Raw genomic sequence first — 15,810 nt, 5'->3', positions numbered from 1 at the left:
AAAAAAAAAGAATAGTTCTGTTGTTTCAGTCTTAAAGGTTAAAACACTTTATTATTGTTATTATTCAGTTGTTTCAGATTCTTCATGACCCCATTTGGAGTTTTCTTGGCAAAAATATTGGAGGGGTTTGCCATTTCCTTCTCCAGCTCATTTTACAGATGAGCAAACCAAGGCAAACAGGGTTAAGTGACTTGTTCTGGGTCACACAGATAGTAAGTGTCTGAGCCAGTTTTGAACTCAACAAGATGAGTCTTCCTGACTCCAGGCCCAGCACTCTATCCACTGTGCCAACTAGTGGGGTCGGCTTTCTTTTTTCAGAGCTCTGAGCTGCAGCAGTAGTGACTCGTGACTCTGAGCCAGCCGCCTCTTCCCTTCCAATGAACTGCTTTTTCTTGCCACTTTTATGTGACATAATATACCCCATTCTATCTCTCCCTTTCTCCCTCTCTCAATATATTCCTCTTTCATCCCTTAATTTGATTCCATTTTTTCATTCCTTTGGTTCTGTTTTTATGACATCGTGGTTTCTCATAAAGTCACTAGCTTCCACTTGCTCCAATCTAATTTTTAAGGTAGTATTTTCTCCAGTGGTCTTTTGGATCTCCTTTTCCATTTGGCTAATTTTGCCTTTCAAGGCATTCTTCTCTTCTTTGGCTTTTTGGAGTTCTTTGGCCATTTGAGTTAGTCTATTTTTTAAGGTGTTATTTTCTTCAGTATTTTTTTGTGTCTCCTTTAGCAAGTCACTGACTTGTTTTTCTTGATTTTCTTGCATCACTCTCATTTCTCTTCCCAATTTTTCCTCTACTTCTCTTACTTGCTTTTCTACATCCTTTTTGAGTTCTTCCATGGCCTGAGACCAGTTCATGTTTTTCTTGGAGGTTTTTGATGTAGGCTCTTTGACTTTGTTGACTTCTTCTGGCTGTGTGTTTTGGTCTTCTTTGTCAACAAAAAAAGATTCCAAAGTCTGAGTCTGAATCTGAGTCCCTTTTCACTGCTTGGCCATGTTCCTGGCCAACTACTTGAACCTTGAGCTTTTAGTCAGCATATGACTCCTTGTAGAGTAGAGAGTACTTTGTCCCAAGCTTTAGGGGCTGTGCTGCTATTTTCAGAGCTACTTCTACACAGCAGGCTCTGCCACACCAGTGCTCCTCTTCCCTCAGGAACCGCCAACCTGGACTGCAACTCAGATCCAAGCAGGCTCTGCACTCCTGCTCTGGTTCGCAGCTTAATTCCTCCCACAAGATGGGCCTGGGGCTGGAAGCAACTGCAGCTGTAGCTCTGGAAGCAGCCCCAGATCTGCACCACTTCCATGCCCCTGGTGCTGGGGTCAACCACTCACCCATTTCACTTTGTTCTAGCAGTATTTCCCACTAACTTTCTCTGTTGTATTTGGCATTTGTGGGTTGAAAAGTCTGGTAACTGCCATAACTCAATGATTCAGGGCCCTACCACCTGTTCCGCCCAGCTCCTTGTCTGTTTGGTGCTGGCATGGCCCATGCTGGGCTGTGCTCCGCTCTGCTTCCAGCTCTGTGCAATAGACCCTTCCCAGCGACCATCCAGGCTTTCCTGGCCTGGAGCCCTGCTTCCCTTTGCTATTTCATGGGTTCTGCCGCTCTAGGATTTGTTCAGAGCCATTTTTTACAGGTATTTGGAGGGACCTGGCGAGAGCTTAAGCAAGTCCCTGCTTTCCAGCCGTCATCGTGGCTCTGCCCTCCTATGTTATTACTTTCATCATAGAGTGCTTCCCTTTTATGATGATGTGATTTATGGAAACAGGTAGGAATGGGCACTGTCAGGCTCATCTCCTTTTCAGAAGCCCTGACATTTTTGCCAATGGGATTTGTGGGTTCTCAAGCAAAGATAAGCACTGAAGGGTATTCATGACTCCTCTCAATCCTCTTAACTTCATCTTCAGGAATTCTGACAACCGAATTCATTCATTTCTTCTTCCTAATTCTGGAAGCCCCTACCCCTTGTTCCCTTGCCTGCTGGTACCTGGGAGATGTGTTCTTTTCACTTTCATTTACAAAATGTTATACATGCTCTTATTAAAAAAATGTTAAATATTTATTAGTTTCTGACATACTTTTTAACTATACTTTGAGTTCAACAGACTTTTGTTGGCTGTCTTGGGAACCTAGTAGCTTTGATTTATATTGTTTCTATTTTCTATGAGAAAATACAGACTTACAAATTATCTTTTGGGACCCAACCTGTTTGTAACTTGGATCATGATTGTATATGTCTCCCAACAAAATAATTCAAGCCCCAATGTAAGTGTTTTGGCCTGTATTACTTTCTTTGGTCATTTGTAGAATGTTTAAATTAAATAGTACTGGCCCCAGACTAGTTCTAGTCTGGACTCTGCCACCACATTTCTTTGGGGCTCTTGTTGGATTGGACTCTGGTGTCTAGCTTCTTTACAGAAATAAAATTCTGTGAGTATATGATATTTCCATTTTATTCTGTGATCATTGAACTGTGTCAACATAACTGGAAAACATTGAGTCAATTCAACAAGTTCTGAGGGGAAAACAACCAATTCAGTGGAAAAACACAGGCAATCTAGTTATGTAGTATAAGGGGGAATAGAACAGTTGACAGATTGAATTTTGTTACTTACCTTAGGTCAATTCACCCTGGGGGCTTTAAACAGGAAAGACTAATTTTCTCTGTTTGTGTTGCCTTGATGCCACATAAATGGTGGGTGGGGTGCTACTGGGGCTCCTCAGTCTAACAGATGAACCAGCTCCTATTTATGCAACCAGGGTTATTCCTTTTTTTGACCTAGTCTAATTTAGCTACTCTGTATAGAGACAACCTTATTTCAAATCAGTTATTATTAAAAAGCCTATAAGGAGTAGTAGAAAATAGTGGATGTATCTCAATATATAATGTATTAGAACTAAATAAAGCATATAAAAAAGTATAAATTTTAAGTTTATAAATTGGATTAGCTCTGCTGGCAGTCCTATTTTGGGGGTAGGGATATCACATTTACTGTTTTTATTTTGTATTCTATTTCCAGTAAAAATGTAATCTGTCACCTGGGATGGGTGGGGAAGAAAGGACATTCTCATTGTCGAAAACAGTGCTTGGAGTTTCCATAGTCATGTTTTTGAATCTTCTCAGTTTGCTAGTGAGTGGGTAAATACTTCTATATTAGGGCTAACAAATCTTCATTTCAATAGCCTTTGTAGTTTACCCTGACAGGAAGAACCATTAACCACTTTGTCCTCTTCCTTGGTAACTCCAGATATTTAAAGCCATTGTAAGTCTTTACATTGCATCCCAAGCAGCAAGCTGCATGTTTTCAATTTTCTCATCATGACTTCAAGCGTGAACTGCCTGCTGTATGCTGAAGCCCCCAAACATCAAGGAACAATTGCTGTTCACTGTGCAGTAACTGAGAACTCTGGAGCCCTGACGTTTCAGCTTACTGGCAAGCAGTACACCCTGAATCTTTACTTAGCATGTTCATTAAGTTAAAATGTTCACCTCCCTCCCCCTTTTTTTTACTATGCATTAATCAGGAAAATCTCATCATTAAAAATTGTAAAAGCATGAGATTTACTTGCATCCCTGAATAGGGGAACCATAAACCAATTAGGCTTTTAAATCAAACCCAATAAATTGCATCCTTGTAACTTCAAAGTGGGGCTATGCCAAACAGTATAGTACTTTATCTCAAAATTGCATTGATAGAATCAGAGTATGGAAATAGCATTCAAATGGAAAATATTTAACAATGGGAACTCCCTTTTCCTCTATCTATGTATTCTTTATTAAACCAGTTTTGTTTCTTTTTAGCTGTAGGGGAACAGAACTTCTGTGTACCTCCTTGCCTCCTTCCTCCTCCTTGGAATTATTTGCTTCTGCCCCTTAAGGCTTTGTTAATACTTATCAGTTTTCAAAACTTTTTTAACTTTTAGGAAAAAATTTTTTTTGCCAGAATTCAGGGTATCAGGGGAACCATGCTATCAAAGAAATAGTCTCTTTAAATTGAATACATTAAAATGATTTCTATCAGAAGATGTTTCTGCATACCAATAGCTAGCATTTATTCAAGTAATATTTTAAGGTTTGCAGAGTTGTTTACAAATATTATCTCATTTTATCCTCATGACAACTTTGGGAGGGAGATACTCAGATCCACTTCACAGATGTGAAAAGCAAGGCAAACAGAGATTGAGCAAATTGATGAGGGTCAAACAGCTGGTAAGTGTCTGAGGCCAGCTTGGAACTCAGGTCTTCCAGACTGCTCCACCTAGCAGCCTCAGAAGGTAGATACATGCTTCTGTTACTACTGTTTGTTGATACCTTGAATTTTTGTTGATAGTTACTTTAGGTTAGTCTGTGCGTGCAGAAAAGGTCAAAGAAAACTATGCGAATGTTGCTGTAAGTACTTGTTATAAATATTGTTGGATAGCAATAAAGACAACACAGAAGATTAACTGGAAGAGTTTTTGTAAGTTCCTTTTAGGTCACAGGAGTCCTTAATCTGGGGTCCATGGATTTATTTTCTAAAATATATTTTGATAACTTTGTAATGCTATGTGTTTCATTTTATGGACTTAGAAATCTCATGTTGAGAAGTCACAAGGCTCACAAGGCTGCCTATGCACAAAAACGTTAAGAAACTCTGTTTAGAAGACCATGAAAAAAATCTAAATCAGCAAAATTGTACTACTGTCAGTGAAGAATATGAAAGATGAACTGAGGTGTGCCTTTATATAGAAATTTTTATTTATTGATTCTTTCCTTTATACTTGAAAATATGTACAACAGTGCTAAGTTCATTTATGTTTCAAATAACAGTTTGAAAGTAGCTTAGAGGGCTTTCCCATGAGCCAGCAGGACAAATGTTGAAATGCCCATAGTAGGTCCTAATTTTCTCTATGACTCTAAAATGAATCATGTTTACATATGTGCATATGAATGTACATACGTATCCATACATATTCATATTATACATACATATATCTTTAAAAATCTATAGTTATATATATATATATATATATATATATATATATATATATATATGTGTGTGTGTGTGTGTGTGTGTATATATAATGCAATGTAGATTTGTAAAGGACTTACATTCCATGGAATCATAAATGTTTCTTTTTTTTTTGAAGAAAACTTTTTTTATCCCCTATTTTCTGGACTATTGTAGTAAACTATCGCTTTCACATTGGTCTCCCAGACTCAAGTCTCTTTCTCCTCTAATCCATTTTCTGCTGAACTGGCAAAGTGATTTTCTTAAAACACAGGTCTGGTTATGGAGGTTATGGAGGTTATGGAGGCTTATGCAAGGTGGACAGTGGTTGGTGAAGGCAAGAAGAGAAAGACTGGAGGGATGGGTAGTAAGGTGTATTGAGAAGATTAATATGGGATAAGGCTATAAAGGTAAGATGGTACCATATTGAGGGGGGGAGGGTCTTGAATGCCAGGAACAGGAGTTGAAACATTATTAAACATACAATGGAGAGCTCATTCTTATTTTGGAGCATAACAGTGGAAACATGTTGTTGGATAGGAATCTAAGGAAGAAAGGCCAATAAAATTTGTTAATGAGGTCCTTGTATTGGTCTAGGAGGATGGTAATTAGGGCAGGTCTAAGCTAGGGTGATAGAGGTGGGAATAGAGAGGACATATTGCCAAGGTGGAATTGATAGGATTTGGTAAATGGTTGAATATGAGAAGATAAGGAAAGGGCAAAGTCATTGATTAAAACCAAGGTTTGAATTGAATTAAATTGACTTGAATAGGAGATGTGGTGGTTGGTGAGTGCCACTGACAGAGTTGTGTTGGAAGGAGAAGCAGGTTTGGGGGGGAAAGATAATAAACTCAGGTTTGGACACAAGCCACATTTTGATACTTGACTTAGTTTCCATGATTTCATTGGTCTAGTTCTCAACTCCATTTATTGTTACAAATTTAGCAGACATCAATCAGATTGGTAGCACGCAAACGTTTTGCTATGGACTTTTATTTCATTTCTCAGGATTTGTTTCTTCATCTGTGAAATGAGTTAAACAGATGACTTCTCTGGTCCTTTACACTTATAATAATCTTTTTTATTATTTGGTGTCAGTAGGAAGAGAACATTGAATTTGGGATGTAGAAGACCCAGGTTCAGGAAATAACATAATTTAGTAGCCATATGACTACACAAGTCATCAAAACTACATGAGACAAAATTTTTAAATCTGTAAAAATTAAACGGATAATAATGACTAGCCTACCCGTTTCACAGGTGGTTGTGAGCAAAGTATTTTGTAAATTATAAAGTCTTAGAGAAATACCAGCTACATGAGATATTATGAAGTGACATTATGTATACCAAAATTATCTCACAACACATTAGACTTAAATATATCTGTTATGGAATATCTGCAGAAGATTTTTAAAAAATTTAGATGATTCTATAGGCCTTCTATACTCATGTAGGCTATTCCTAAGTATTAAAACCACTTAGATCCATTCAAACTCAAGTGAGATATCAACAGCTTTGAAAGAGCATCAGACTAGAAGATGTCTTAAGATATTTTCTAGCTTTTTGCCACTCTTTGAGGGCTCTACTAATGCAGTATCCAATTCCCTCTCACTCATGCCAAACAAAATTTAAAACAACAAAACAAGAACCTAGGAGGAGGTAATCAGGACTTTGAAAGCTATGGAAAGGCAGCCAGCATTCCCATTTAGGCAGGAGTTTGTTTATATTGCTTAACTCAAGTTATGAATTAGTGGTGTCTTTATTCTTTTTTAAGCTTTTAAAGGTTTCTTGGAATTTGAGTCTATCTAGAGATGAACTAATACCTATTGGAAAGATAAACTTATTTAAGATTGCATTTCTACTAGATAAAATTTGGGAAGAAATACTAAATCTATAACAGTAAAATTGTCTTCTACTGTAATTACATACAAAATTTGAAATTACTTCAGAGTTATAGATTATTTCTTACGAAAAAAAAGTTTCTTGAACTTATGCCTATATTGTAAATATATTGGCAATTTTTAGGTTAAAATTGCATCTCCTTGGTTCACAAATTCACATAGGAATTTTGCTTAACCACAGCGTAGTGTGATTTACCCTCTAGGAGGGAAAAAAATAATTCCGTTGCTCAGTGAAAGGGATCCTGTGTTATGTGTAACTTAATGTTTCCTCTGACTTTGGTCAACTCCACGATTTTAGAAAGGGTTGGAAGTGGAAAATATTAAACATTATTGACTAAAATTACATCATTCTGTATTTCATTAGACTCTGCTCTTAATTCTACACTTATAGAAAATTTTTGAGCAAGTCTTTTAAAGATACGCAATTTGAACTGATTGTGTTTTTCATTTATAACAATTAGGATATTCCAAAATTTGAAATTAAACATTTACACAAAATAATCTTATTAAATAAATTGAGTTTAACTTGAAATGGAGCTGGCAGATAAGCATCATCCAACTGTCTCCATTAATTGTTGTAAGAGGAATGGCCTTTGTTTTCTTTGAGTGACTCAGCTTACCTCATTGAGCCTCTGGACGCTGTGGCTTGCTCTTCCGGGGCAGGAAGTTCAGCAACCATACCAGGAATCAGAACTTCCTGTGTGATGAGTCATGGGGCTGGCTGAGGGGAGGTGTTAGCTCCAGAACCTGGTCTACGCTAGGGGGAGGGGCCAAGTCAAGAACCAATTGGCCCTGGTCATTCAGGTGGCGCTTGATGATGTCAAAAACTCTATAAGAGGGGAGAGGACAGCTTGAAGCTCTCTTTCCTCTTCCGGTTGGTGTGGGAAGCAGCAGCAAGCAAGCGTGACTCTGGGCCAGCCCTTGCTCTCGGGCCGAGCCCAGATGTTGGTAACTATGAATTGTATTGGGTCTGTCTGTTGATATTTGTAATTTGTTTGTTTTTTGGTTTTGAGGTTCTGGGTGCTGGTTTGTTTTTTCCCCCGAACTAAATGAATGTTTTGAACCTCAGGGTGCTGGTTTTTTCCCCTGAAGTAAGTCAATGAATCTGTATTTGGTCTGTCTCTTGATGCTTGTCTGTGTGCTCCCCTGAACTAACTGAATGCTAACTGAATGCTGGTGTTTTCCCCTGAACTAAATGAATGTTGTCTGTATGCTAACTGAATGCTGGATTAAAGTAAGCTGGTCAACCCCTTCACCGTGCTTTCCTTGTTTAAGCAGATAAAAAGAACCTGTGCTTTCCTGGCAGCCTCCTGGGTCCCAGCAGCCCCCTGGGTGCTGGCTGTGGGGGAGGGATCTTGCACCCCCACCGAAGCTGCTAGCTGGGTTGTTAAAACAATTGTGTAAATCTTCCAGAAAGTATTTAAATTGATTTATATATTATGATGTCTGTCTGCCCAGAGTACCATTCAGATATCAGTTAGCACATTAAAATTACCATTATCTCATAAGAGAACTTTTATTAGCTTGTATTCTTTAGAAATAATAATCATTCTAGCTGTGTGACCTTGGGCAAGTCACTTAACGCCAATTGCCCTGCAACCCAAAAATGAAACAAAATGAAATAATAATAATTATATATTCCAATAAAATAATCAATTTGAAAACATTAGGAAACAACAAAAACAATATTGTGACATTCTTTAATGTGAACTATAATAATTTATTTTTTTAATTAGCAAAAGAATCCAGGTTATCAGTTAAAAAAGAAATATATATGTATAAATGTGAGTCATATACATAATTCACTTGATATAAAACCAGTCTTTCTATAAACAGAAGTAGAAAATTAAGTTTTGTGAAAATATCTATTGACATGTTTCTAATAATACAGTATTTAAGTTTTTTCCAGGCTGAAATCACAGGAGCAGAGGTTTATATCTGTGAAGGACCATAGATTTAACCCTTTAATATTACAGGTAAAGAAACTCAGGACTAGAAATTTTAAGTGATTTACCCAAAGCCACACAGAATAAATAGAGCAGGGATCTGAACCCAGGTTTTTCTGACTCCAAATCTAGACCTCTTATGGTATCATCTCCCAAGTCCTTTGATAAAACGCAATTACTCAATCAGTTAATGGCATATTAATGAAAATGTTGAAAATGTTCATCTTGTCATGTTTCATGTTGAATTTTTTATATATGTGTCTTTTTATCTCTAAATTTCCTCCCTATTTTGATTGTCACAGTTGGTATTTTATCTATATAATATCTGTCCTCTCCATCTTCTTCTCCAATCATGTGGCCACCACATTTCCGGCCCTCATTGCCTATTAAATAGCTTCCCAATTCATCTTCCTGCACCAGTTCTGGCATTTATAACTAGTGTAACCTTGTGCAAGTTATTTAAAATCTCTGGGTCTCAATTTTCTCATATGTAACATTAGAGATGAAATTGAAGTAGGGTTATTCATGGTAACAATTGGAATTAAGGTTCCCTGAGTTTGAGGAATTTGAAAATGAGGAGGGGTCTTGATCAGTACCTGCTACCCATTTCATTTCTGTCATCTGATAGCAAATGCTTCCCTACATGAGTGATTACATGGTAAACTAAGCTTCCTCACTAGTACAGTAAAAAAGCAAACCACACACAACTTACGTGTCCAAAGGAAATTTATGAAAGCCTGCCTCTCTCTGTCTCTGTCTCTGTCTGCCTCTCTCCTCATATATATATATATACACACATATATGCATATATTTATATATACACACATATATGTGTATATATGTATACACACATATATATGCATATACACACATATACATATATACATACATATGCACATATGTAGGTATGTATGTATGTCTTGTTTTCCCCTGCAACTGATAACAGATATTTGGGGAAAACCAGTGACCTTAAAATATAGGGTAATGATATAGCAACTTCCCAGAATCTGATGAGGTAACATTTTCAAAGCTGGTTTTTCAGCTTTACTTTTTCATATAGGCACATGGGGAAGACTGATGGTCTTCGAGTCAGGAAGGCTTGGGTTCAAATACTGTCTCAGATGGTTATTGTATAAGAGCAGCTATGTGGTGCAATGGATAGAGTTCTAGCCCTGAAGCCATGGAGACCTAAGTTCACATGCAGCCTCAGACACTTACTAGTTGTGTGACCCCAGGCAAGTCCCTTAACTCCTTTTGCCTTAGTTCCTCACCTGTAAAATGAGCTGGAGAAAGAAATAGCTAAACCACTCCAGTATGTTTGCCAAGAAAACCTCAAAAAGGGGTCATGAAGAGTTGGAAATGACTGAATAAACAATACTTATTAACTGTGTGACCCTGAGGAAATCCTTTCATTTTTCTCAGCTTCTGTATCCTCACCTATAAATGAGAGCATTAGACTCAATAGTCTTTATGGTACTTTCCAGCTTTAAATCTGTGTCCTATAAAAAAGTCTTCTTCCTTTTTTTTTTTTTGAGAGGGGGATTTCCAGGATGGAGATCAGTGGGGAGAGATATGTTAACCTTTAATCTAGATCTGTGCTTTGAGGTCTTGAATGTAGTAATTGCTTGAGGGAGATGACAGTCCTGAAGTGGAATGTTTCCTGGTTTACTGAAGGTTGGTTAACAAGAGAGAAGGTTTTAACTAGGATGGCAGGTGCTATGAGGCTTTTTTTGTCCTGCAAGACACTTTGTCTATGAAGTTATTATTATGCAAAGAGGGGAGAGACATTTTCAGCTAGTTTTAGGGGTAAAAAAAAGAAAATGAAGGGATATTTCAACACTTACGGTATATATGCCAGTTACTTGTCAAGGACTAGGAGAATGGCCATGGGTGTTTCTCTCAGCTGTGGAATCAGAGGCCTCATCTATGAGCACCTCTAGGTGCTTATGTTTTTTTGCTCCTCATTGGAAATGCTAACTCAGATTCTGTAAGGGAGAGTGAATAAATTTCTGGTATACAAAAATCCAAACAAGGGGATAAAGGCCTTACTTAATAATATATCTCTCTATAATTATGTGAATATAGGAATACACACACACACACACACATATATTTATATGTATATATGTATTTTCTGTTGTATAGCATTTAATATTGCTATGGCTTCTCTAAATATATGTGTATAATATATAAAATATAAAAATAAACACAATAAGCATAATATAAAATATAACATGTTACACACATATATTTGTGTATATGTGTGTGTGTGTACATATATATATATACATATATATATATATACATATATGTATAATTGGGAAGCCATAGTAATGTGAATTACAGTGCTATAGGAAACACACATACATATGTACATACATGCATACATGTGTCTGTGTGTCTATATAATGACAATTCATAGCAATTCATTTATATTCCTCACAGTAAAGGACATGAAATTCCAGACTAAAAAAGAAGCCAAACTATTTCTTTATGTACATAATGATGAAGGAATGTAGAACTACGGAGACCAAATGTTATAGGAAACATTGTAGAAGTTGGAAATTTTGTTCCCTCCACACAAGTAGTTGGATTTGACAGACATGTGTTGAAGGGTTATAGTGAAGAGAGAAGATTAGATTTGTTTTGTTTGTCCTCAGAAGGCAGAACCAAGAACAATGGCTGGAAGCTGCAAAAAAGCCAATTTTGGCTTGATGTCAGTAAAATCTTCCTAATTCTTAGATTAATCCAAAACGGAATGTCTTGCCCCAAGAGGTAGTGGATTCCCCTTACTTGGATAACTTCATAACCATGTATTTGTAGGAGATGTTACAGTTAGGTTTCCTTTGTGTGTAATATGGATTAGATGGCCACTGAGGTTCCCTCCAAATCTCAAATCCTGTGATTCAGAGATTCTATGACTCCATGACATCTAAGCTCACTACCATCTCTACATCTTTTATTCTGTTGTCCTGTGAAGTCTTTCCTATCTTTCACACAGCTGTCAAAATGTTGTTTGTACTTCATTCTCAAAAAAGACCATGACATCAGGAAGATGATGCCATGACTTGCAAGTGAATTAAATTTAAGTGAGGGAGGCCTGTGCAAAGTCATGAGCCTAGCTTTCTTCTCCAGAGGCATCTGGGTCCAATGGCTAGATATAGATCAGAACAACTAGAGATGGCTATGGATGTCGTGGAGACTTTGGCCTTTTTAAGTTAAGGTCTTTAACAGGTCTCAGTTTGACTGAGGGAATGCCCACTCAGTGATTAAGACTAGGTAAGACATGAGGCAGAGGGAGAATCTGATACCACTGTTGTACCTCATTCCTACTAGGTGGTCCTTCAGCCTTTGACTGGTGACCCCTAAGGCAACCACTTTTGGACAGTTCTAAGTGTTAGGGAATTTTGGTTTAACACTGCCTCTCTGCACTTTCACAATGTCTAGTTCTGCTGAGGCCAGGAAGAACAAATCTAACCCGTCTTCCCCAGAAACCAATTGGATTATCTCCATCATTCCTTTCTCATCCAGGTTAAACTTTCCAGCTTCTTCATCTGATCCTCATATGGCAGAATCTAGAAGCCCTTCCTCATCCGTGGTTTCCCTCCTCTGGACGTTCACCAACAAACGGGGGCAGGTTAAACCCAGTGATGGGTACCATCTCTCTTTCAATACAGCCCAACATCATGTGCTGCCACGACACATTGCTGAATCATATTGAACTTGCCATGCCCAAACCCTTAGATCAATGCTTCCTAATCTGGGATTCATAAAGTACATGTGTATATAGTATTCAAATGTACAATACATACATACACACATACATATACATACATATGTGTGTGTCAAATTATCTAGGTAACTGTCTTTCAATATAATCGATTTCCTTGCATTCCTATTTTATTTAATTTTATACATTTAAAATACTATTCTGATAAGTAACCCATAGGCTTCACTAGACAGCCAGAAAGGTCTGTGACAGAATGAAAAATTAAGAGTGTCTTCTGCTTTATATTATTGTCTTGCTAAAACTGTCCTTTTATCTTTTTTTTCCTCTTATGTATAAGCATTTTAGACTGCATCTTATGAATGGTAGAAATAGGACTTTTTTCATCTAACTCTCAAGTTTTCATTTCCTCTCAAGCCAAAGTATCTCCCCTCGAAATACTTGTGAATCATAGAATTCTAGTGTATACTGAAGAAGGAAAATAATGGTGAATATTCTATCTGCAGATTACATCATTGCCAAATACCAGTACTATGTCACTTGAATAAGTGATAAAATTGTAATTTTCTGCTGCATTTACTTGCAATGTACTTCATACCACTTAAACTGATTTCTCCCTTCCCAAATTTTAGTGCTGAATGTTGCATATACTTTAGCAAGCTGGTGAAATGCAATAGGCTTGTTTCTTGATGCTTCTACTTAATTCAATCACTGTTTAATGTTTTCCACTTCTAATTATTTCAATCAGCACCTTTGGAAACAATTCATTTGTTTATATATATTTGGCATATTTCCCCTCCCTAATTTGATCACCAGCAGCTGGAAACTCTGGTAATTTGATTTGGAAATTGAGGAGCCCTCATTAAAAAGCCAAGTTGCATAAGCTTTTCACTGGCTGAACCATTTTAAATTGTTATCACATGGTTTCCTTACCTCCCTTCACACAGCATGTCATCTGATGAGCAAAGCTAGAGAGTGTCTCTTACTTTATATTCTCTAGCAACAAAAGGCTTTAATTGGGATGAGCTGGCAGAGCTCTATGATAGGAGTTCAGCTCACCAGACAGAACAGTCATCCACATGCGTGGAGGCAGCTCTCGATACCTAGGGAACACTGTAAATGAAGGATGTATGAGGCATATGAACAGACATACCTGCCTACCTTCCTACATATCTATAGATGCATGCAAAAAAGGGAAGCCTTCTCCTTTCACTGGGCTTTTTTTGTAGCTTACAGTTAACCACCCATGTTAAAAATCAGCTCATCTACCATCTAGCAACAATGGACTTCTTGCTGTTCCTCAAACAAGACCCTTTCTCTATGCCTTGTCACTGATCATCATTTCCCATGGTTTTAAATGTTTTTCCTCCTCTTCTCTGCCTACTGCTGTCATTGGTTTGCTTCAAATCAGGTCATATCCCACCTTCTGCAGGAGGTCTTTCCTGGTCCAGGAAATAAATAGACAGTATATGTCCATATTTTTCAAATGTTGTCTCCCTCAATAGATTGCAAACTTTTCAAGGGTAGGAAGCATGGGTTGTTTTTTTTTTTTTTGCCTTTCTTTGTATCTATAGTGCTTAGCACAGTGCCTAATACAGAGTAAACAAATAATAAATGCTTGTCACCTTCCTTGTTCACTGATTTTATATGCTTCACATTCAAACCAAACTCATCTACTATCTATTCCTTTTTCATCCTGCACTTTCTTGCCTTTCTATTTACACAAGCCATCTTTCATATATATAGAATATACTTTTCCCTCACCCTTCAGCCATTGAAGTCCTTCTGTTTCTTCAAGGACCAGCTTAGGTACTCTCTTTTCTTTTATAAGAGGCAGAGTGATATGATGCATGGAGCAATGTACACGGAGTCACAAAGAAATGGGTTTTAATGGCCCTTACACATTAAATATCTCCTGACTCTATGCCTTACTTTCTTCATATATAAAATGAGGTTGTTCTTGAGGATTCTAATATGCATTCAGAATATATGATCCTATGATCCTGTGTTTAAGTAATTGAATGATTGAGCTGGACTTGTGCTTTCATTGCTATAGGGACCTTCCCAGTGAGGAAACTCCCTTTATTAATGCTAATAACTTTTTTCCCAACTTACTGTCTTAGAGGTCTGCATAGAGTTTTGAGAGGTTAAGTAAAGTGCACAGGGTTTTACAGCTAATATGTGGCAGAGGTGGCACCTTAAACCCAGGTCCCCTTTATTTCAAATCTAGCTCTGGATCCACTCTACCACGATCGCCTCTCTTGCACAGAGTAGGTACTTAAATGGCTGCATAATTGAATTTTTAGATTCATGGACTAAATATATATTGTTAGATGATCAGCCTAAGATCTGAAGAAGCTTATCAACCACTTATATAACATGTAATGATAAAATAGCTGCTTTGGTCATAATTATAATTATCTTCACTGTAACAATGATGATAGTAAGAGTAACCAAAATAATTTTAAAATCATCTAGATCTTGGAGGAGTTATCTGCCTCGGGGGAAGGAATATTTACACTGATTTAAGTTACAGAGTTTTGAAGTATAGAATGGTAGGTAAAAGCTCTACTCCACAGTCTTAAACAGTTCCTCTATCAACTCCATGGTTCCTCTGGATGGTTTTGGACTGATAGAATTCATTGGGATAGGTGTGGGTACCCTTAATAAATCAAGTCAACTGTGATGCTACATTTCTTATTTATCTTCAGTAGGTTTCTCCTTTATTCATTACCATAGCTTCAGCTATCAGTGTGTTGTAAATGATTTTGAAACCTATACACTTCTTATTTTATCTAATACTATTTTAAAACAAAACTGAAAGAAGCAAAAAAAAAACACTATCTAGCATAGATCTCTGACTGCAAAATTATACTCCAGTGTTTATGATGCACTGCTGAACAGTTCCACTTGAATATTTCCCTGTCACTACAAATTCAAAAGGTCTAGAATTCAATTCCTACTCCTCCTCTTCTTGTAACTGCTTCCACTTCCTAATTTTTCTGTTTCTCTTTATAGTACCACAGTTCTAACACTGCATCACATAGGCTTGAAACCTAACAATCAAGAAGCAGCGTGTTGTAATAGAGAAGAAGGCAGGAAACCCCTGGTTCAAATCCTGCTGCTAGAATATTTCTAGCTATGTGACCTTTGATGAGTCAATCATTCTCTTTGGGCCTCAGTTTTCTCATCTGTTAAATTAAGGGGTTGGATTTTATGGCTCTAAATCCCTGATAC

The 15,810-nt window shown here is 37.3% G+C and overlaps 1 protein-coding gene across 1 annotated transcript in view; it reads left to right on the top strand.

Annotated features, from left to right (window-relative positions):
* Positions 1-15,810, top strand: part of SEMA3E (semaphorin 3E) — a 354,392-nt gene that overhangs the window by 59,137 nt on the left and 279,445 nt on the right. The window lies entirely within an intron of this gene.

This window comes from Trichosurus vulpecula, chromosome 5 (genome assembly GCF_011100635.1).
Source record: "Trichosurus vulpecula isolate mTriVul1 chromosome 5, mTriVul1.pri, whole genome shotgun sequence".
Taxonomy (NCBI): domain Eukaryota; kingdom Metazoa; phylum Chordata; class Mammalia; order Diprotodontia; family Phalangeridae; genus Trichosurus; species Trichosurus vulpecula.
Note: the sequence above shows the minus strand (reverse complement) of the source record. Positions and strands in the feature narration are given on the sequence as shown.